Consider the following 6,414-nt stretch of genomic DNA (forward strand, 5'->3'; position numbering starts at 1 on the left):
AACGCTCCGCGAGGTAGTCTAGGAACGGTTGCCACCGCCTGTAGAACCCCTGCGCAGACCCTCTCAAGGCAAACTTAATCCTCTCCAACTTTATGAACCCAGCCATATCATTTATCCAGGCCTCCAGGCTGGGGGGCTTCGCCTCCTTCCACATTAGCAAGATCCTTCGCCGGGCTACCAGGGACGCAAAGGCCAGAATGCCGGCCTCTTTCGCCTCCTGCACTCCCGGCTCGTCCACTACTCCAAATATTGCTTGTCCCCAGCTTGGCTTGACCCGGACTTTCACCACCTGAGATATTGCTCCCGTCACTCCTCTCCAGAACACCTCCAGTGCCGGACATGTCCAGAACATGTGGACATGGTTCGCCGGGCTCCCTGAACATCTTCCGCATCTGTCCTCTACCCCAAAGAACCTACTCAACCTCGCCCCCATCGGGTGCGCTCTGTGAACCACCTTAAATTGTATCGGTTGAGCCTGGCACATGAGGAGGAGGAATTAACCCTACCTAGGGCATCAGCCCACAGACCTTCCTCGATCTCCTCCCCCAGCTCCTCCTCCCATTTACCCTTCAACTCTTCTACCAGCGCTTCCCCCTCTTCTTTCATCTCTTGGTGTATTGCCGAAACCTTGCCCTCCCCGACCCATACACCCGAGATCACCCTGTCTTGAATTTCCTGCGTCGGGAGCAGCGGGAATTCCCTGACCTGTTGCCTCACAAAAGCCCCCACCTGCATATATCTGAATGCATTTCCCGGGGGTAGCTCAAACTTCTCCTCCAGTGCCCGTCGGCTCGCAAATGTCCCGTCGATGAACAGGTCCCATTCGTCTAATCCCCGCCCGGTGCCAGCCCTGGAACCCCCCGTCCATCTTTCCCGGGACAAACCGATGGTTACCCCTGATCGGGGACACACCGAGGCTCCATCTGCGCCCCTGTGCCGTCTCCACTGACCCCAGATCCTTAACGTTGCCGCCACCACCGGGCTCGTGGTATACTTTGATGGCGAGAGCGGCAGCGGTGCCGTCACCAGCGCCCCCAAGCTTGTTCCTTTGCAGGACGCCACCTCCATCCTCTTCCATGCCGCCCCCTCTCCCTCCATAACCCACTTACGGATCATCGCCACGTTTGCTGCCCAGTAGTAGCTCCCTAGGTTTGGCAGCGCCAGCCCTCCTCGGTCCCTACTGCGTTCCAGGAACCCTCTCTTTACCTTTGGGGTTTTGTTCGCCCACACAAACCACATAATACTCCTACCTACTCTCTTGAAAAAGCCCTTGGTGATCACGATGGGGAGGCACTGGAACACAAACAAAAACCTCGGAAGGACCACCATTTTTACCGACTACACTCTACCCGCCAACGAGAGCGGCAACATGTCCCATCTTTTGAAGTCCACCTCCATTTAGTCCACCAACCTCGTCAGATTCAATTTGTGTAGGGCCCCCCAGCTCCTGGCTATCTGGATCCCTAGATACCAAAAACTCCCCTCCGCCCTCCTCAGCGGTAGGTCCCCTATCCCTCTTTCTTGGTCCCCTGCCTGTAATACAAAGAGCTCACTCTTCCCTACATTGAGCTTATAGCCCGAGAACTCCCCAAACTCCCTCAAAGTCTGCATGACCTCCACCATCCCCTCCAATGGGACGCCACGTACAGCAGCAGGTCGTCCGCGTATAGCGACACCCGATGCTCTTCTCCCCCGCGGACCACCCCCCTCCATTTATTAGACTCGCTCAGTGATATGGCCAAGGGTTCGATCGCCAATGCAAACAACAGGGGGGACAGGGGGCACCCCTGCCTCGTTCCTCGGTACAGCCGAAAGTACTCCGACCTCCGCCGGTTCGTCACCACACTTGCCACCGGGGCGCTGTAAAGGAGCCTAACCCAGCTAATAAACCCTCCCCCGAACCCAAACCTATGCAACACCTCCCAGGGGTACTCCCACTCTACTCGGTCAAAGGCCTTCTCCGCGTCCATGGCTGCCACTATCTCCGCCTCTCCCTCCTCCGATGGCATCATTATCACGTTTAAGAGCCGCCGCACATTCGTATTTAATTGCCTGCCCTTTACAAATCCCGTCTGGTCCTCATGTATCACCCCCGGGACACAATCCTCAATCCTCGTGGCCAGCACTTTTGCCAATAGCTTAACGTCCACGTTAAGGAACAAAATCGGCCTGTACGATCCACATTGCAGTGGGTCCTTGTCTCGCTTCAGAATCAAGGAAATTGTCGCCTCCGACATTGTCGGGGGCAGGGTCCCCTCCTCTCTTGCCTCGTTAAAGGTCCTCACTAGTAGCGGGGCCAACAGGTCCGCATACTTTCTATAGAACTCCACCGGGAACCCGTCCGGTCCCGGGGCCTTCCCCGCCTGCATGCTCCCCAAACCCTTACTCAGCTCTTCCAACCCAATTGGTGCCCCCAAACCAGCTACCTCTTGAAAATGAAATGAAATGAAAATCGCTTATTGTCACAAGTAGGCTTCAAACGAAGTTACTGTGAAAAGCCCCTAGTCGCCACATTCCGGCGCCTGTTCAGGGAGGCTGGTACGGGAATAGAACCATGCTAGTGGCCTGCCTTGGTCTGCTTTAAAAGCCAGCGATTTAGCCCAGTGTGCTAAACAAGCCCCTCCACCCTCGGGAACCGCAGTTGGTCCAGGAATCTTTTCATCCCCTCTTCCCCCCCCTGGGGGCTGGGATCTGTACAGCTCTTCGTAGAAGGCCTTGAATACCTTGTTTATTTCCATTGCACTCTGGGTCATGGCTCCCCCACCATCTTTGACTCCCCCTATTTCCCTCGCTGCCGCCCTCTTACGGAGCTGGTGTGCCATCATCCGACTGGCCTTTTCCCCGTACTTGTAGGTCGCCCCCTGCGCATTCCTCCACTGTGCCTCTGCCTCCCCCGTGGTCAACAGGTCAAACTCCGTCTGGAGCCGTCGCCTTTCCCCAAGTAATCTTTCCTCCGGGGCCTCTGCGTATCTCCTGTCCACTCGCAAAATCTCCCCCACTAACCTCTCCCTTTCCATGCCCTCTGTCTTCTCCCTATGAGCCCTGATGGAGATTAGCTCTCCCCTGATCACCGCCTTCAACGCCTCCCATACCACCCCCACTCGCACCTCCCCGTTGTCGTTGGCCTCCAGGTACCTTTCAATACACCCCCTCACCTTCCCACACACCACCTCGTCCGCCAGCAGTCCCACATCCAGCCGCCACAGCGGGCGTTGGACCCTCTCCTCTCCCAGCCCCACTTCCACCCAGTGCGGGGCATGGTCCGAAACGGCTATGGCCGAATACTCCATCCCCTCCACCCTCGGGATGAGCGCCCTGCCCAGCACAAAGAAGTCTATCCGGGAGTAGGCTTTGTGTACATGGGAGAAGAAAGAAAATTCCCTGGCCTGCGGTCTTGCAAACCTCCATGGGTCCAATCCCCCCATCTGGTCCATAAACCCCCTGAGCACCCTGGCCGCCGCCGGCCTCTTTCCCGTCCTTGATCTGGAGCAGTCTAGTGCTGGATCCAGCACTGTATTAAAGTCCCCTCCCATTATCAGTCCTCCTACCTCCAGGTCCGGGATGCGCCCCAACATGCGCTTCATGAATCCAGCATCATCCCAGTTCGGGGCATATACATTTACCAACACCACCCACGTCCCTTGCAACCTACCACTCACCATCACGTATCTCCCTCCATTGTCCGCTACGATAGTCTTGGCCTCAAATGACACATGTTTACCCACCAGAATTGCCACCCCTCTATTTTTCGCGTCCAGTCCCGAGTGAAATACCTGTCCTACCCATCCCTTTCTTAACCTGACCTGGTCCGCCAACTTCAGGTGTGTCTCTTGGAGCATTGCCACGTCTACCTTCAGTCCCTTCAAGTGCGCGAACACTCGCGCCCTCTTCACCAGTCCGTTCAGGCCCCTCACGTTGCACGCTATCAGCCGGATTGGAGGGGCTCCCCCCCCCCCCCAAACCCGCTGACTAGCCATCTCCTTTTCTGGGCCAGTCCCGTGTCTGCGTCTCCCTCACCCTCCAGGCCCCCAACCGGGGGACCTCCGTCCCGGCCACCTCTTCTGTATCCCATTCCCTTTCGGCCAGTGCAGCAGCATCCCTGGTTCCCCCACCCTTCCCCCCCTCCCCCCCTTCCCTCCCCCCCGCTAGATCCTTGTCTAGCTTTTTTGCTCCCCCCATATCACTCCCGTAAGTCAGCTGACGCCTGCTGACCCCGGCTTCCCCCGCCATCCCTTTGACCCCCCCCCGTGTGGGAATCTCCTCATCAGTCGACGTTCCTACGTTCCCCCTCCCACCTTCCTTCCCGTGCGCGGGAGAAAAACCCCGCGCTTTCCAGAGCCTGCCCCGCCCCCCCTGACGCAGCTCCTGTCGTGGCCTTGTCTCTCGTCCCCAGCCCATATAACATTCCCTGCGCGTGCTTGCCCCCCTATATACAACCGCCATCATACTTCAACCCTCAAATACCCCCCACCCTCACAAACCCTCAATTAGAGTCCAACTTTTCAGTTAGTATAAAGGTCCACACCTCTTTGGGCATTTCGAAGTAGTGGTGTTGGCCGTTATATGTGACCCACAGTCGCGCTGGCTGCAACATTCCAAATTTCACTCCTTTCCGATGCAGCACCGCTTTGGCCCGGTTGAAACCCGTTCTCCGCTTAGCGACCTCCGTGCTCCAGTCCGGGTATATTCGGATCTCAGCGTTGTCCCACTTGCTGCTCCGCTCCTTCGTGGCCCATTTCAGGACCCTCTCTCTGTCTGTGAACCGGTGAAATCTCACCACCATCGCCCTTGGCGGCTCGTTTGCCTTGGGCTTCCGTGCCAGCACCCGGTGCGCCCCTTCCAGCTCCAGCAACCCCGGGGGGGCCTCCGTGCCCATCAGCGCCCCGATCATTGTGCCCGCATATGCCATGGCGTCGGCCCCTCCACTCCTTCAGGGAGACCCAGGATCCACAGATTCTTTCTCCTCGACCTGTTCTCCAGGTCTTCGAGTCTTCCCGCCCACCTCTTGTGTAGTGTCACGTGCTGCTCCACTCGGGCCCTGAACTCACATCTTTCTCTAGTTTCTCTCCTATCTCCCCTCATACCCTCTCTGAGCTCATCTTATCCATGAGACCCACCTCCTTCTCTCAGCTTATCGGCTGCTGAAACCCTCATCCATGTCTCCGTTACCTCTAGACGTGACTATTCCAATACACTCCTGGCTGCTCTCCCACATCCTACCCTCCGGAAACATGAGCTCATCCAAAACTCTGCTGTCCCAGCCTGAACTCACACCAAGTCCCGTTCCCCTATCACCCCCTGTGCTCACTCACCCACATTGGCTCCTGGTCAAGCAATGTCTCGATTTGAAAATTCTCATCCTTGTTTTCCAATCCCTCCATGTCCTCGCCCTCCCTATCTCGGGAATCTCCTCCAGCCCCACAACCCTCTGAGATATCTGCGCTCCTCTAATTCTTGCCTCTTGTACATTCCTGATCATAATCACTCTACCATTGGTGGCCGTGCCTTCAGCTGCCTGGGCCCCAAGCTCTGGAATTCCCTCCCTAAACCTCTCCATCTCTCTACCTCACTGTGATGCTTTAAGGAACTTTTTAAAGTCCACCTTTTTGACCAATCATCTGAGTTAATATCTCCCTCTTTGTCTGGGTGTTATACTTTGTCACATAATGGCGCTGTGTGATATCTCGTTATTTTAAAGGAACTATCTAAATATAAGTTGTTGTTGTTGATGTGTTGGGTGCTCTGGATCCGTGGAACACATACAGGCCACCAACACTTAAAATAGTGCAACACTATTTTATTAAGTTAGAAACTGTTGAACATACTTTCACTGTGGGTTAACACAATGTAAGATTAAACTAAAGACCTATGCCTGTCCTAACCAGTCTATGCACTCAGCACATGGTGAAGATCTGTGCTGTAGGCTGTGAGCTCTGTCCTTCTGAGAGGCTGCATCCCGAATGAGCGGGAACTCTGATGCCCTCAGTCTATATAGTGAGTGTGCTCTAACTGGTGATTGGCTACGGTGCTGTGTGTGTTGATTGGTCTTGCTGTGTGTCCATCAGTGTGTGTGTGTATCTGCACCATGATATACTGGTGACATGATATATATTATGACATCCCCCTTTTATAAAAGAATGTATGTGTGTGGCAATAAATAGTGTATGGTGAGAATGTTCCTAACTACGTGTGGGGTGCGAAGACATATTTACAGGACTACGTGCATGAGAACTAAGATATTTACATGGGTAGGTGCCTGGTGCAGAGAAGCAGTATGCAACAAGAGTAACGAGATCAACATTATATACAAACCAGGGATACGATCAAACAAAGCAATTCAGAGAGTCCATAATTTCGCAAAGTTCATAAATTTAGTCTCTGAGGTGGGCGACGAATTCTGGTTGACCGCCTCAA

This window comes from Scyliorhinus torazame, chromosome 7, assembly GCF_047496885.1.
Source record: "Scyliorhinus torazame isolate Kashiwa2021f chromosome 7, sScyTor2.1, whole genome shotgun sequence".
Lineage (NCBI taxonomy): Eukaryota > Metazoa > Chordata > Chondrichthyes > Carcharhiniformes > Scyliorhinidae > Scyliorhinus > Scyliorhinus torazame.